Below are 17,976 nucleotides of genomic sequence, written 5' to 3' on the forward strand. Positions count from 1 at the left end.
TGACACACCTAGGCTATCAGAGGCATATCAGAATGTCGTACTGTGCGAGCATTCAGAGCCTGCGGGAGCATCAGAGGCACGGTGACACACCTAAGCTATCCGAGGCATATCAGAATGTCGTACTGTGCCAGCATTTGGAGCCTGCGGGGCCATCAGTGGCACAGTGACACACCTAGGCTATCAGAGGCATATCAGAATGTCGTACTGTGCGAGCATTCAGAGCCTGCGGGAGCATCAGAGGCACGGTGACACACCTAAGCTATCAGAGGCATATCAGAATGTAGTACTGTGCCAGCATCCCCAGCCTGCAGGGACATCAAAGGCACGGTGACACACCTAAGCTATCAGAGGCATATCAGAATGTCGTACTGTGCGAGCTTTCAGAGCCTGCGGGGGCATCAGAGGCATGGTGACACACCTAAGCTATCAGAGGCATATCAGAATGTCGTACTGTGCCAGCATCCCCAGCCTGCAGGGACATCAGAGGCACGGTGACCCACCTAAGCTATCAGAGGCATATCAGAATGTCCTACTGTGCCAGTATCCCCAGCCTGCAGGGACATCAGAGGCACAGTGACCCACCTAAGCTATCAGAGGCATATCAGAATGTCGTACTGTGCCTGCATTCGGAGCCTGCAGGGACATCAGAGGCACCGCGACCCATCTAAGCTATCAAAGGCATATCAGAATGTCATACTGTGCCAGCATTCGGAGCCTGCAGGGACATCAGAGGCACCGCGACCCACCTAAGCTATCAAAGGCATATCAGAATGTCGTACTGTGCCTGCATTCGGAGCCTGCAGGGACATCAGAGGCACATCAGAATGTAGTACTGTGCCAGCATCCCCAGCCTGCAGGGACATCAAAGGCACGGTGACACACCTAAGCTATCAGAGGCATATCAGAATGTCGTACTGTGCGAGCTTTCAGAGCCTGCGGGGGCATCAGAGGCATGGTGACACACCTAAGCTATCAGAGGCATATCAGAATGTCGTACTGTGCCAGCATCCCCAGCCTGCAGGGACATCAGAGGCACGGTGACCCAGCTAAGCTATCAGAGGCATATCAGAATGTCCTACTGTGCCAGTATCCCCAGCCTGCAGGGACATCAGAGGCACAGTGACCCACCTAAGCTATCAAAGGCATATCAGAATGTCATACTGTGCCAGCATTCGGAGCCTGCAGGGACATCAGAGGCACCGCGACCCATCTAAGCTATCAAAGGCATATCAGAATGTCGTACTGTGCCTGCATTCGGAGCCTGCAGGGACATCAGAGGTACATCAGAATGTAGTACTGTGCCTGCATTCGGAGCCTGCAGGGACATCAGAGGCACCGCGACCCATCTAAGCTATCAAAGGCATATCAGAATGTCATACTGTGCCAGCATTCGGAGCCTGCAGGGACATCAGAGGCACCGCGACCCACCTAAGCTATCAAAGGCATATCAGAATGTCGTACTGTGCCTGCATTCGGAGCCTGCAGGGACATCAGAGGTACATCAGAATGTAGTACTGTGCCAGCATCCCCAGCCTGCAGGGACCTCAGAGGCACGGCGACCCACCTAAGCTATCAGAGGCATATCAGAATGTAGTACTATGCCAGCATCCCCAGCCTGCAGGGACATCAAAGGCACGGTGACACACCTAAGCTATCAGAGGCATATCAGAATGTCGTACTGTGCGAGCATTCAGAGCCTGCGGGGGCATCAGAGGCATGGTGACACACCTAAGCTATCATAGGCATATCAGAATGTAGGACTGTGCCAGCATCCCCAGCCTGCGGGGCCATCAGTGGCACAGTGACACACCTAGGCTATCAGAGGCATATCAGAATGTCGTACTGTGCGAGCATTCAGAGCCTGCGGGAGCATCAGAGGCACGGTGACACACCTAAGCTATCAGAGGCATATCAGAATGTCGTACTGTGCCAGCATTCGGAGCCTGCGGGGGCATCAGAGGCACAGTGACACACCTAAGCTATCAGAGGCATGTCAGAATGTCGTACTGTGCCTGCATTCGGAGCCTGCAGGGACATCAGAGGCACGGTGACCCACCTAAGCTATCAGAGGCATGTCGAAATGTTGTACTGTGCCTGCATTGGGAGCCTGCGGGGGCATCAGAGGCACGGCGACCCACCTAAGCTATCAGAGGCACATCAGAATGTAGTACTGTGCCAGCATCCCCAGCCTGCAGGGACCTCAGAGGCACGGCGACCCACCTAAGCTATCAGAGGCATATCAGAATGTAGTACTGTGCCAGCATCCCCAGCCTGCAGGGTCATCAGAGGCACAGCGACCCACCTAAGCTATCAGAGGCATATCAGAATGTCGTACTGTGCCCACATTCGGAGCCTGTAGGGACATCAGAGGCACAGAATTTCATACTGTGCCAGCATCCCCAGCCTGCAGGGACATCAGAGGCACGGTGACCGACCTAAGCTATCAGAGGCATATCAGAATGTCGTACTGTGCCAGCATCCCCAGCCTGCAGGGACATCAGAGGCACGGTGACCCACCTAAGCTATCAGAGGCATATCAGAATGTCCTACTGTGCAGGTATCCCCAGCCTGCAGGGATAACAGAGGCACAGTGACCAACCTAAGCTATCGGAGGCATATCAGAATGTCGTACTGTGCCTGCATTCGGAGCCTGCAGGGACATCAGAGGCACCGCAACCCACCTAAGCTATCAAAGGCATATCAGAATGTCATACTGTGCCAGCATTCGGAGCCTGCAGGGACATCAGAGGCACATCAGAATGTAGTACTGTGCCAGCATCCCCAGCCTGCAGGGACCTCAGAGGCACGGCGACCCACCTAAGCTATCAGAGGCATATCAGAATGTAGTACTGTGCCAGCATCCCCAGCCTGCAGGGACATCAAAGGCACGGTGACACACCTAAGCTATCAGAGGCATATCAGAATGTCGTACTGTGCGAGGATTCAGAGCCTGCGGGGGCATCAGAGGCATGGTGACACACCTAAGCTATCAGAGGCATATCAGAATGTAGTACTGTGCCAGCATCCCCAGCCTGCGGGGCCATCAGTGGCACGGTGACACACCTAAGCTATCAGAGGCATATCAGAATGTCATACTGTGCGAGCATTCAGAGCCTGCGGGGGCATCAGAGGCACGGTGACACACCTAAGCTATCAGAGGCATATCAGAATGTAGTACTATGCCAGCATCCCCAGCCTGCAGGGACATCAAAGGCACAGTGACACACCTAAGCTATCAGAGGCATATCAGAATGTCGTACTGTGCGAGCATTCAGAGCCTGCGGGGGCATCAGAGGCATGGTGACACACCTAAGCTATCAGAGGCATATCAGAATGTAGGACTGTGCCAGCATCCCCAGCCTGCGGGGCCATCAGTGGCACAGTGACACACCTAGGCTATCAGAGGCATATCAGAATGTCGTACTGTGCGAGCATTCAGAGCCTGCGGGAGCATCAGAGGCACGGTGACACACCTAAGCTATCAGAGGCATATCAGAATGTCGTACTGTGCCAGCATTCGGAGCCTGCGGGGGCATCAGAGGCACAGTGACACACCTAAGCTATCAGAGGCATGTCAGAATGTCGTACTGTGCCTGCATTCGGAGCCTGCAGGGACATCAGAGGCACGGTGACCCACCTAAGCTATCAGAGGCATGTCGAAATGTTGTACTGTGCCTGCATTGGGAGCCTGCGGGGGCATCAGAGGCACGGCGACCCACCTAAGCTATCAGAGGCATATCAGAATGTCGTACTGTGCCTGCATTCGGAGCCTGCAGGGACATCAGAGGCACCTCGACCCACCTAAGCTATCAAAGGCATATCAGAATGTCATACTGTGCCAGCATTCGGAGCCTGCAGGGACATCAGAGGCACATCAGAATGTAGTACTGTGCCAGCATCCCCAGCCTGCAGGGACCTCAGAGGCACGGCGACCCACCTAAGCTATCAGAGGCATATCAGAATGTAGTACTGTGCCAGCATCCCCAGCCTGCAGGGACATCAAAGGCACGGTGACACACCTAAGCTATCAAAGGCATATCAGAATGTCGTACTGTGCGAGCTTTCAGAGCCTGCGGGGGCATCAGAGGCATGGTGACACACCTAAGCTATCAGAGGCATATCAGAATGTCGTACTGTGCCAGCATCCCCAGCCTGCAGGGACATCAGAGGCACGGTGACCCACCTAAGCTATCAGAGGCATTTCAGAATGTCCTACTGTGCCAGTATCCCCAGCCTGCAGGGACATCAGAGGCACAGTGACCCACCTAAGCTATCAGAGGCATATCAGAATGTCGTACTGTGCCTGCATTCGGAGCCTGCAGGGACATCAGAGGCACCGCGACCCATCTAAGCTATCAAAGGCATATCAGAATGTCATACTGTGCCAGCATTCGGAGCCTGCAGGGACATCAGAGGCACCGCGACCCACCTAAGCTATCAAAGGCATATCAGAATGTCGTACTGTGCCTGCATTCGGAGCCTGCAGGGACATCAGAGGCACATCAGAATGTAGTACTGTGCCAGCATCCCCAGCCTGCAGGGACCTCAGAGGCACGGCGACCCACCTAAGCTATCAGAGGCATATCAGAATGTAGTACTATGCCAGCATCCCCAGCCTGCAGGGACATCAAAGGCACGGTGACACACCTAAGCTATCAGAGGCATATCAGAATGTCGTACTGTGCGAGCATTCAGAGCCTGCGGGGGCATCAGAGGCATGGTGACACACCTAAACTATCAGAGGCATATCAGAATGTAGGACTGTGCCAGCATCCCCAGCCTGCGGGGCCATCAGTGGCACAGTGACACACCTAGGCTATCAGAGGCATATCAGAATGTCGTACTGTGCGAGCATTCAGAGCCTGCGGGAGCATCAGAGGCACGGTGACACACCTAAGCTATCAGAGGCATATCAGAATGTCGTACTGTGCCAGCATTCGGAGCCTGCGGGGGCATCAGAGGCACAGTGACACACCTAAGCTATCAGAGGCATGTCAGAATGTCGTACTGTGCCTGCATTCGGAGCCTGCAGGGACATCAGAGGCACGGTGACCCACCTAAGCTATCAGAGGCATGTCGAAATGTTGTACTGTGCCTGCATTGGGAGCCTGCGGGGGCATCAGAGGCACGGCGACCCACCTAAGCTATCAGAGGCACATCAGAATGTAGTACTGTGCCAGCATCCCCAGCCTGCAGGGACCTCAGAGGCACGGCGACCCACCTAAGCTATCAGAGGCATATCAGAATGTAGTACTGTGCCAGCATCCCCAGCCTGCAGGGTCATCAGAGGCACAGCGACCCACCTAAGCTATCAGAGGCATATCAGAATGTCGTACTGTGCCCACATTCGGAGCCTGTAGGGACATCAGAGGCACAGAATTTCATACTGTGCCAGCATCCCCAGCCTGCAGGGACATCAGAGGCACGGTGACCGACCTAAGCTATCAGAGGCATATCAGAATGTCGTACTGTGCCAGCATCCCCAGCCTGCAGGGACATCAGAGGCACGGTGACCCACCTAAGCTATCAGAGGCATATCAGAATGTCCTACTGTGCAGGTATCCCCAGCCTGCAGGGATAACAGAAGCACAGTGACCAACCTAAGCTATCGGAGGCATATCAGAATGTCGTACTGTGCCTGCATTCGGAGCCTGCAGGGACATCAGAGGCACCGTGACCCACCTAAACTATCAAAGGCATATCAGAATGTCATACTGTGCCAGCATTCGGAGCCTGCAGGGACATCAGAGGCACATCAGAATGTAGTACTGTGCCAGCATCCCCAGCCTGCAGGGACCTCAGAGGCACGGCGACCCACCTAAGCTATCAGAGGCATATCAGAATATAGTACTGTGCCAGCATTCCCAGCCTGCAGGGACATCAAAGGCACGGTGACACACCTAAGCTATCAGAGGCATATCAGAATGTCGTACTGTGCGAGCATTCAGAGCCTGCGGGGGCATCAGAGGCATGGTGACACACCTAAGCTATCAGAGGCATATCAGAATGTAGTACTGTGCCAGCATCCCCAGCCTGCGGGGCCATCAGTGGCACGGTGACACACCTAAGCTATCAGAGGCATATCAGAATGTCGTACTGTGCAAGCATTCAGAGCCTGCGGGGGCATCAGAGGCACGGTGACACACCTAAGCTATCAGAGGCATATCAGAATGTAGTACTATGCCAGCATCCCCAGCCTGCAGGGACATCAAAGGCACGGTGACACACCTAAGCTATCAGAGGCATATCAGAATGTCGTACTGTGCGAGCATTCAGAGCCTGCGGGGGCATCAGAGGCATGGTCACACACCTAAGCTATCAGAGGCATATCAGAATGTAGGACTGTGCCAGCATCCCCAGCCTGCGGGGCCATCAGTGGCACAGTGACACACCTAGGCTATCAGAGGCATATCAGAATGTCGTACTGTGCGAGCATTCAGAGCCTGCGGGAGCATCAGAGGCACGGTGACACACCTAAGCTATCAGAGGCATATCAGAATGTCGTACTGTGCCAGCATTCGGAGCCTGCGGGGGCATCAGAGGCACAGTGACACACCTAAGCTATCAGAGGCATGTCAGAATGTCATACTGTGCCTGCATTCGGAGCCTGCAGGGACATCAGAGGCACGGTGACCCACCTAAGCTATCAGAGGCATGTCGAAATGTTGTACTGTGCCTGCATTGGGAGCCTGCGGGGGCATCAGAGGCACGGCGACCCACCTAAGCTATCAGAGGCACATCAGAATGTAGTACTGTGCCAGCATCCCCAGCCTGCAGGGACCTCAGAGGCACGGCGACCCACCTAAGCTATCAGAGGCATATCAGAATGTAGTACTGTGCCAGCATCCCCAGCCTGCAGGGTCATCAGAGGCACAGCGACCCACCCAAGCTATCAGAGGCATATCAGAATGTCGTACTGTGCCCACATTCGGAGCCTGTAGGGACATCAGAGGCACAGAATTTCATACTGTGCCAGCATCCCCAGCCTGCAGGGACATCAGAGGCACGGTGACCGACCTAAGCTATCAGAGGCATATCAGAATGTCGTACTGTGCCAGCATCCCCAGCCTGCAGGGACATCAGAGGCACGGTGACCCACCTAAGCTATCAGAGGCATATCAGAATGTCCTACTGTGCAGGTATCCCCAGCCTGCAGGGATAACAGAGGCACAGTGACCAACCTAAGCTATCGGAGGCATATCAGAATGTCGTACTGTGCCTGCATTCGGAGCCTGCAGGGACATCAGAGTCACCGCGACCCACCTAAGCGATCAAAGGCATATCAGAATGTCATACTGTGCCAGCATTCGGAGCCTGCAGGGACATCAGAGGCACATCAGAATGTAGTACTGTGCCAGCATCCCCAGCCTGCAGGGACCTCAGAGGCACGGCGACCCACCTAAGCTATCAGAGGCATATCAGAATGTTGTACTGTGCCAGCATCCCCAGCCTGCAGGGACATCAAAGGCACGGTGACACACCTAAGCTATCAGAGGCATATCAGAATGTCGTACTGTGCGAGCATTCAGAGCCTGCGGGGGCATCAGAGGCATGGTGACACACCTAAGCTATCAGAGGCATATCAGAATGTAGTACTGTGTCAGCATCCCCAGCCTGCGGGGCCATCAGTGGCACGGTGACACACCTAAGCTATCAGAGGCATATCAGAATGTCATACTGTGCGAGCATTCAGAGCCTGCGGGGGCATCAGAGGCACGGTGACACACCTAAGCTATCAGAGGCATATCAGAATGTCGTACTGTGCCAGCATTCGGAGCCTGCGGGGGCATCAGAGGCACGGTGATACACCTAAGCTATCAGAGGCATATCAGAATGTCGTACTGTGCCAGCATTCGGAGCCTGCGGGGGCATCAGAGGCACAGTGACACACCTAAGCTATCAGAGGCATGTCAGAATGTCGTACTGTGCCTGCATTCGGAGCCTGCAGGGACATCAGAGGCACGGTGACCCACCTAAGCTATCAGAGGCATGTTGAAATGTTGTACTGTGCCTGCATTGGGAGCCTGCGGGGGCATCAGAGGCACAGCGACCCACCTAAGCTATCAGAGGCATATCAGGATGTCGTACTGTGCCAGCATCCCCAGCCTGCAGGGACATCAGAGGCACGGTGACCCACTTAAGCTATCAGAGGTATCAGAATGTCGTACTTTGTGCCTGCATTCGGAGCCTGCGGGGGCATCAGAGGCATGGTGACCCACCTAAGCTATCAGAGGCATATCAGAATGTTGTACTGTACCTGCATTGGGAGCCTGTGGGGGCATCAAAGGTAAGGTGACACACCTAAGCTATCAGAGGCATCTCAGAATGTCATACTGTGCCAGCATCCCCAGCCTGCAGGGTCATCAGAGGCACAGCGACCCACCTAAGCTATCAGAGGCATATCAGAATGTCGTACTGTGCCCACATTCGGAGCCTGTAGGGACATCCGAGGCACAGCATGTCATACTGTGCCAGCATCCCCATCCTGCAGGGACCTCAGAGGCACGGCGACCCACCTAAGCTATCAGAGGCATATCAGAATGTAGTACTGTGCCAGCATCCCCAGCCTGCAGGGACATCAAAGGCACGATGACACACCTAAGCTATCAGAGGCATTTCAGAATGTCGTACTGTGCGAGCTTTCAGAGCCTGCGGGGGCATCAGAGGCATGGTGACACACCTAAGCTATCAGAGGCATATCAGAATGTCGTACTGTGCCAGCATCCCCAGCCTGCAGGGACATCAGAGGCACGGTGACCCACCTAAGCTATCAGAGGCATATCAGAATGTCCTACTGTGCCAGTATCCCCAGCCTGCAGGGACATCAGAGGCACAGTGACCCACCTAAGCTATCAGAGGCATATCAGAATGTCCTACTGTGCCTGCATTCGGAGCCTGCAGGGACATCAGAGGCACCGCGACCCATCTAAGCTATCAAAGGCATATCAGAATGTATACTGTGCCAGCATTCGGAGCCTGCAGGGACATCAGAGGCACCGCGACCCACCTAAGCTATCAAAGGCATATCAGAATGTCGTACTGTGCCTGCATTCAGAGCCTGCAGGGACATCAGAGGCACATCAGAATGTAGTACTGTGCCAGCATCCCCAGCCTGCAGGGACCTCAGAGGCACGGCGACCCACCTAAGCTATCAGAGGCATATCAGAATGTAGTACTATGCCAGCATCCCCAGCCTGCAGGGACATCAAAGGCACGGTGACACACCTAAGCTATCAGAGGCATATCAGAATGTCGTACTGTGCGAGCATTCAGAGCCTGCGGGGGCATCAGAGGCATGGTGACACACCTAAGCTATCAGAGGCATATCAGAATGTAGGACTGTGCCAGCATCCCCAGCCTGCGGGGCCATCAGTGGCACAGTGACACACCTAGGCTATCAGAGGCATATCAGAATGTCGTACTGTGCGAGCATTCAGAGCCTGCGGGAGCATCAGAGGCACGGTGACACACCTAAGCTATCAGAGGCATATCAGAATGTCGTACTGTGCCAGCATTCGGAGCCTGCGGGGGCATCAGAGGCACAGTGACACACCTAAGCTATCAGAGGCATGTCAGAATGTCGTACTGTGCCTGCATTCGGAGCCTGCAGGGACATCAGAGGCACGGTGACCCACCTAAGCTATCAGAGGCATGTCGAAATGTTGTACTGTTTCTGCATTGGGAGCCTGCGGGGGCATCAGAGGCACGGCGACCCACCAAAGCTATCAGAGGCACATCAGAATGTAGTACTGTGCCAGCATCCCCAGCCTGCAGGGACCTCAGAGGCACGGCGACCCACCTAAGCTATCAGAGGCATATCAGAATGTAGTACTGTGCCAGCATCCCCAGCCTGCAGGGTCATCAGAGGCACAGTGACCCACCTAAGCTATCAGAGGCATATCAGAATGTCGTACTGTGCCCACATTCGGAGCCTGTAGGGACATCAGAGGCACAGAATTTCATACTGTGCCAGCATCCCCAGCCTGCAGGGACATCAGAGGCACGGTGACCGACCTAAGCTATCAGAGGCATATCAGAATGTCGTACTGTGCCAGCATCCCCAGCCTGCAGGGACATCAGAGGCACGGTGACCCACCTAAGCTACTATCAGAGGCATATCAGAATGTCCTACTGTGCAGGTATCCCCAGCCTGCAGGGATAACAGAGGCACAGTGACCAACCTAAGCTATCGGAGGCATATCAGAATGTCGTACTGTGCCTGCATTCGGAGCCTGCAGGGACATCAGAGGCACCGCGACCCACCTAAGCTATCAAAGGCATATCAGAATGTCATACTGTGCCAGCATTCGGAGCCTGCAGGGACATCAGAGGCACATCAGAATGTAGTACTGTGCCAGCATCCCCAGCCTGCAGGGACCTCAGAGGCACGGCGACCCACCTAAGCTATCAGAGGCATATCAGAATGTAGTACTGTGCCAGCATCCCCAGCCTGCAGGGACATCAAAGGCACGGTGACACACCTAAGCTATAAGAGGCATATCAGAATGTCGTACTGTGCGAGCATTCAGAGCCTGCGGGGGCATCAGAGGCATGGTGACACACCTAAGCTATCAGAGGCATATCAGAATGTAGTACTGTGCCAGCATCCCCAGCCTGCGGGGCCATCAGTGGCACGGTGACACACCTAAGCTATCAGAGGCATATCAGAATGTCGTACTGTGCGAGCATTCAGAGCCTGCGGGGGCATCAGAGGCACGGTGACACACCTAAGCTATCAGAGGCATATCAGAATGTAGTACTATGCCAGCATCCCCAGCCTGCAGGGACATCAAAGGCACGGTGACACACCTAAGCTATCAGAGGCATATCAGAATGTCGTACTGTGCGAGCATTCAGAGCCTGCGGGGGCATCAGAGGCATGGTGACACACCTAAGCTATCAGAGGCATATCAGAATGTAGGACTGTGCCAGCATCCCCAGCCTGCGGGGCCATCAGTGGCACAGTGACACACCTAGGCTATCAGAGGCATATCCGAATGTCGTACTGTGCGAGCATTCAGAGCCTGCGGGAGCATCAGAGGCACGGTGACGCACCTAAGCTATCAGAGGCATATCAGAATGTCGTACTGTGCCAGCATTCGGAGCCTGCGGGGGCATCAGAGGCACAGTGACACACCTAAGCTATCAGAGGCATGTCAGAATGTCGTACTGTGCCTGCATTCGGAGCCTGCAGGGACACAAGAGGCACGGTGACCCACCTAAGCTATCAGAGGCATGTCGAAATGTTGTACTGTGCCTGCATTGGGAGCCTGCGGGGGCATCAGAGGCACGGCGACCCACCTAAGCTATCAGAGGCATATCAGAATGTCGTACTGTGCCTGCATTCGGAGCCTGCAGGGACATCAGAGGCACCGCGACCCACCTAAGCTATCAAAGGCATATCAGAATGTCATACTGTGCCAGCATTCAGAGCCTGCAGGGACATCAGAGGCACATCAGAATGTAGTACTGTGCCAGCATCCCCAGCCTGCAGGGACCTCAGAGGCACGGCGACCCACCTAAGCTATCAGAGGCATATCAGAATGTAGTACTGTGCCAGCATCCCCAGCCTGCAGGGACATCAAAGGCACGGTGACACACCTAAGCTATCAGAGGCATATCAGAATGTCGTACTGTGCGAGCTTTCAGAGCCTGCGGGGGCATCAGAGGCATGGTGACACACCTAAGCTATCAGAGGCATATCAGAATGTCGTACTGTGCCAGCATCCCCAGCCTGCAGGGACATCAGAGGCACGGTGACCCACCTAAGCTATCAGAGGCATATAAGTATGTCCTACTGTGCCAGTATCCCCAGCCTGCAGGGACATCAGAGGCACAGTGACCCACCTAAGCTATCAGAGGCATATCAGAATGTCGTACTGTGCCTGCATTCGGAGCCTGCAGGGACATCAGAGGCACCGCGACCCATCTAAGCTATCAAAGGCATATCAGAATGTCATACTGTGCCAGCATTCGGAGCCTGCAGGGACATCAGAGGCACCGCGACCCACCTAAGCTATCAAAGGCATATCAGAATGTCGTACTGTGCCTGCATTCGGAGCCTGCAGGGACATCAGAGGCACATCAGAATGTAGTACTGTGCCAGCATCCCCAGCCTGCAGGGACCTCAGAGGCACGGCGACCCACCTAAGCTATCAGAGGCATATCAGAATGTAGTACTATGCCAGCATCCCCAGCCTGCAGGGACATCAAAGGCACGGTGACACACCTAAGCTATCAGAGGCATATCAGAATGTCGTACTGTGCGAGCATTCAGAGCCTGCGGGGGCATCAGAGGCATGGTGACACACCTAAGCTATCAGAGGCATATCAGAATGTAGGACTGTGCCAGCATCCCCAGCCTGCGGGGCCATCAGTGGCACAGTGACACACCTAGGCTATCAGAGGCATATCAGAATGTCGTACTGTGCGAGCATTCAGAGCCTGCGGGAGCATCAGAGGCACGGTGACACACCTAAGCTATCAGAGGCATATCAGAATGTCGTACTGTGCCAGCATTCGGAGCCTGCGGGGGCATCAGAGGCACAGTGACACACCTAAGCTATCAGAGGCATGTCAGAATGTCGTACTGTGCCTGCATTCGGAGCCTGCAGGGACATCAGAGGCACGGTGACCCACCTAAGCTATCAGAGGCATGTCGAAATGTTGTACTGTGCCTGCATTGGGAGCCTGCGGGGGCATCAGAGGCACGGCGACCCACCTAAGCTATCAGAGGCACATCAGAATGTAGTACTGTGCCAGCATCCCCAGCCTGCAGGGACCTCAGAGGCACGGCGACCCACCTAAGCTATCAGAGGCATATCAGAATGTAGTACTGTGCCAGCATCCCCAGCCTGCAGGGTCATCAGAGGCACAGCGACCCACCTAAGCTATCAGAGGCATATCAGAATGTCGTACTGTGCCCACATTCGGAGCCTGTAGGGACATCAGAGGCACAGAATTTCATACTGTGCCAGCATCCCCAGCCTGCAGGGACATCAGAGGCACGGTGACCGACCTAAGCTATCAGAGGCATATCAGAATGTCGTACTGTGCCAGCATCCCCAGCCTGCAGGGCATCAGAGGCACGGTGACCCACCTAAGCTATCAGAGGCATATCAGAATGTCCTACTGTGCAGGTATCCCCAGCCTGCAGGGATAACAGAAGCACAGTGACCAACCTAAGCTATCGGAGGCATATCAGAATGTCGTACTGTGCCTGCATTCGGAGCCTGCAGGGACATCAGAGGCACCGCGACCCACCTAAGCTATCAAAGGCATATCAGAATGTCATACTGTGCCAGCATTCGGAGCTTGCAGGGACATCAGAGGCACATCAGAATGTAGTACTGTGCCAGCATCCCCAGCATGCAGGGACCTCAGAGGCACGGCGACCCACCTAAGCTATCAGAGGCATATCAGAATGTAGTACTGTGCCAGCATCCCCAGCCTGCAGGGACATCAAAGGCACGGTGACACACCTAAGCTATCAGAGGCATATCAGAATGTCGTACTGTGCGAGCATTCAGAGCCTGCGGGGGCATCAGAGGCATGGTGACACACCTAAGCTATCAGAGGCATATCAGAATGTAGTACTGTGCCAGCATCCCCAGCCTGCGGGGCCATCAGTGGCACGGTGACACACCTAAGCTATCAGAGGCATATCAGAATGTCGTACTGTGCGAGCATTCAGAGCCTGCGGGGGCATCAGAGGCACGGTGACACACCTAAGCTATCAGAGGCATATCAGAATGTAGTACTATGCCAGCATCCCCAGCCTGCAGGGACATCAAAGGCACGGTGACACACCTAAGCTATCAGAGGCATATCAGAATGTCGTACTGTGCGAGCATTCAGAGCCTGCGGGGGCATCAGAGGCATGGTGACACACCTAAGCTATCAGAGGCATATCAGAATGTAGGACTGTGCCAGCATCCCCAGCCTGCGGGGCCATCAGTGGCACGGTGACACACCTAAGCTATCAGAGGCATATCAGAATGTCGTACTGTGCCAGCATTCGGAGCCTGCGGGGGCATCAGAGGCACAGTGACACACCTAAGCTATCAGAGGCATGTCAGAATGTCGTACTGTGCCTGCATTCGGAGCCTGCAGGGACATCAGAGGCACGGTGACCCACCTAAGCTATCAGAGGCATGTCGAAATGTTGTACTGTGCCTGCATTGGGAGCCTGCGGGGGCATCAGAGGCACGGCGACCCACCTAAGCTATCAGAGGCACATCAGAATGTAGTACTGTGCCAGCATCCCCAGCCTGCAGGGACCTCAGAGGCACGGCGACCCACCTAAGCTATCAGAGGCATATCAGAATGTAGTACTGTGCCAGCATCCCCAGCCTGCAGGGTCATCAGAGGCACAGCGACCCACCTAAGCTATCAGAGGCATATCAGAATGTCGTACTGTGCCCACATTCGGAGCCTGTAGGGACATCAGAGGCACACAATTTCATACTGTGCCAGCATCCCCAGCCTGCAGGGACATCAGAGGCACGGTGACCGACCTAAGCTATCAGAGGCATATCAGAATGTCGTACTGTGCCAGCATCCCCAGCCTGCAGGGACATCAGAGGCACGGTGACCCACCTAAGCTATCAGAGGCATATCAGAATGTCCTACTGTGCAGGTATCCCCAGCCTGCAGGGATAACAGAGGCACAGTGACCAACCTAAGCTATCGGAGGCATATCAGAATGTCGTACTGTGCCTGCATTCGAAGCCTGCAGGGACATCAGAGGCACCGCGACCCACCTAAGCTATCAAAGGCATATCAGAATGTCATACTGTGCCAGCATTCGGAGCCTGCAGGGACATCAGAGGCACATCAGAATGTAGTACTGTGCCAGCATCCCCAGCCTGCAGGGACCTCAGAGGCACGGCGACCCACCTAAGCTATCAGAGGCATATCAGAATGTAGTACTGTGCCAGCATCCCCAGCCTGCAGGGACATCAAAGGCACGGTGACACACCTAAGCTATCAGAGGCATATCAGAATGTCGTACTGTGCGAGCATTCAGAGCCTGCGGGGGCATCAGAGGCATGGTGACACACCTAAGCTATCAGAGGCATATCAGAATGTAGTACTGTGCGAGCATTCAGAGCCTGCGGGGGCATCAGAGGCACGGTGACACACCTAAGCTATCAGAGGCATATCAGAATGTAGTACTATGCCAGCATCCCCAGCCTGCAGGGACATCAAAGGCACGGTGACACACCTAAGCTATCAGAGGCATATCAGAATGTCGTACTGTGCGAGCATTCAGAGCCTGCGGGGGCATCAGAGGCATGGTGACACACCTAAGCTATCAGAGGCATATCAGAATGTAGGACTGTGCCAGCATCCCCAGCCTGCGGGGCCATCAGTGGCACAGTGACACACCTAGGCTATCAGAGGCATATCAGAATGTCGTACTGTGCGAGCATTCAGAGCCTGCGGGAGCATCAGAGGCACGGTGACACACCTAAGCTATCAGAGGCATATCAGAATGTCGTACTGTGCCAGCATTCGGAGCCTGCGGGGGCATCAGAGGCACAGTGACACACCTAAGCTATCAGAGGCATGTCAGAATGTCGTACTGTGCCTGCATTCGGAGCCTGCAGGGACATCAGAGGCACGGTGACCCACCTAAGCTATCAGAGGCATGTCGAAATGTTGTACTGTGCCTGCATTGGGAGCCTGCGGGGGCATCAGAGGCACGGCGACCCACCTAAGCTATCAGAGGCATATCAGAATGTCGTACTGTGCCTGCATTCGGAGCCTGCAGGGACATCAGAGGCACCTCGACCCACCTAAGCTATCAAAGGCATATCAGAATGTCATACTGTGCCAGCATTCGGAGCCTGCAGGGACATCAGAGGCACATCAGAATGTAGTACTGTGCCAGCATCCCCAGCCTGCAGGGACCTCAGAGGCACGGCGACCCACCTAAGCTATCAGAGGCATATCAGAATGTAGTACTGTGCCAGCATCCCCAGCCTGCAGGGACATCAAAGGCACGGTGACACACCTAAGCTATCAAAGGCATATCAGAATGTCGTACTGTGCGAGCTTTCAGAGCCTGCGGGGGCATCAGAGGCATGGTGACACACCTAAGCTATCAGAGGCATATCAGAATGTCGTACTGTGCCAGCATCCCCAGCCTGCAGGGACATCAGAGGCACGGTGACCCACCTAAGCTATCAGAGGCATTTCAGAATGTCCTACTGTGCCAGTATCCCCAGCCTGCAGGGACATCAGAGGCACAGTGACCCACCTAAGCTATCAGAGGCATATCAGAATGTCGTACTGTGCCTGCATTCGGAGCCTGCAGGGACATCAGAGGCACCGCGACCCATCTAAGCTATCAAAGGCATATCAGAATGTCATACTGTGCCAGCATTCGGAGCCTGCAGGGACATCAGAGGCACCGCGACCCACCTAAGCTATCAAAGGCATATCAGAATGTCGTACTGTGCCTGCATTCGGAGCCTGCAGGGACATCAGAGGCACATCAGAATGTAGTACTGTGCCAGCATCCCCAGCCTGCAGGGACCTCAGAGGCACGGCGACCCACCTAAGCTATCAGAGGCATATCAGAATGTAGTACTATGCCAGCATCCCCAGCCTGCAGGGACATCAAAGGCACGGTGACACACCTAAGCTATCAGAGGCATATCAGAATGTCGTACTGTGCGAGCATTCAGAGCCTGCGGGGGCATCAGAGGCATGGTGACACACCTAAACTATCAGAGGCATATCAGAATGTAGGACTGTGCCAGCATCCCCAGCCTGCGGGGCCATCAGTGGCACAGTGACACACCTAGGCTATCAGAGGCATATCAGAATGTCGTACTGTGCGAGCATTCAGAGCCTGCGGGAGCATCAGAGGCACGTTGACACACCTAAGCTATCAGAGGCATATCAGAATGTCGTACTGTGCCAGCATTCGGAGCCTGCGGGGGCATCAGAGGCACAGTGACACACCTAAGCTATCAGAGGCATGTCAGAATGTCGTACTGTGCCTGCATTCGGAGCCTGCAGGGACATCAGAGGCACGGTGACCCACCTAAGCTATCAGAGGCATGTCGAAATGTTGTACTGTGCCTGCATTGGGAGCCTGCGGGGGCATCAGAGGCACGGCGACCCACCTAAGCTATCAGAGGCACATCAGAATGTAGTACTGTGCCAGCATCCCCAGCCTGCAGGGACCTCAGAGGCACGGCGACCCACCTAAGCTATCAGAGGCATATCAGAATGTAGTACTGTGCCAGCATCCCCAGCCTGCAGGGTCATCAGAGGCACAGCGACCCACCTAAGCTATCAGAGGCATATCAGAATGTCGTACTGTGCCCACATTCGGAGCCTGTAGGGACATCAGAGGCACAGAATTTCATACTGTGCCAGCATCCCCAGCCTGCAGGGACATCAGAGGCACGGTGACCGACCTAAGCTATCAGAGGCATATCAGAATGTCGTACTGTGCCAGCATCCCCAGCCTGCAGGGACATCAGAGGCACGGTGACCCACCTAAGCTATCAGAGGCATATCAGAATGTCCTACTGTGCAGGTATCCCCAGCCTGCAGGGATAACAGAAGCACAGTGACCAACCTAAGCTATCGGAGGCATATCAGAATGTCGTACTGTGCCTGCATTCGGAGCCTGCAGGGACATCAGAGGCACCGCGACCCACCTAAACTATCAAAGGCATATCAGAATGTCATACTGTGCCAGCATTCGGAGCCTGCAGGGACATCAGAGGCACATCAGAATGTAGTACTGTGCCAGCATCCCCAGCCTGCAGGGACCTCAGAGGCACGGCGACCCACCTAAGCTATCAGAGGCATATCAGAATATAGTACTGTGCCAGCATTCCCAGCCTGCAGGGACATCAAAGGCACGGTGACACACCTAAGCTATCAGAGGCATATCAGAATGTCGTACTGTGCGAGCATTCAGAGCCTGCGGGGGCATCAGAGGCATGGTGA

Source organism: Ambystoma mexicanum, chromosome 9 (assembly GCF_040938575.1).
Source record: "Ambystoma mexicanum isolate Mex_15411 chromosome 9, UKY_AmexF1_1, whole genome shotgun sequence".
Taxonomy (NCBI): Eukaryota; Metazoa; Chordata; class Amphibia; order Caudata; family Ambystomatidae; genus Ambystoma; species Ambystoma mexicanum.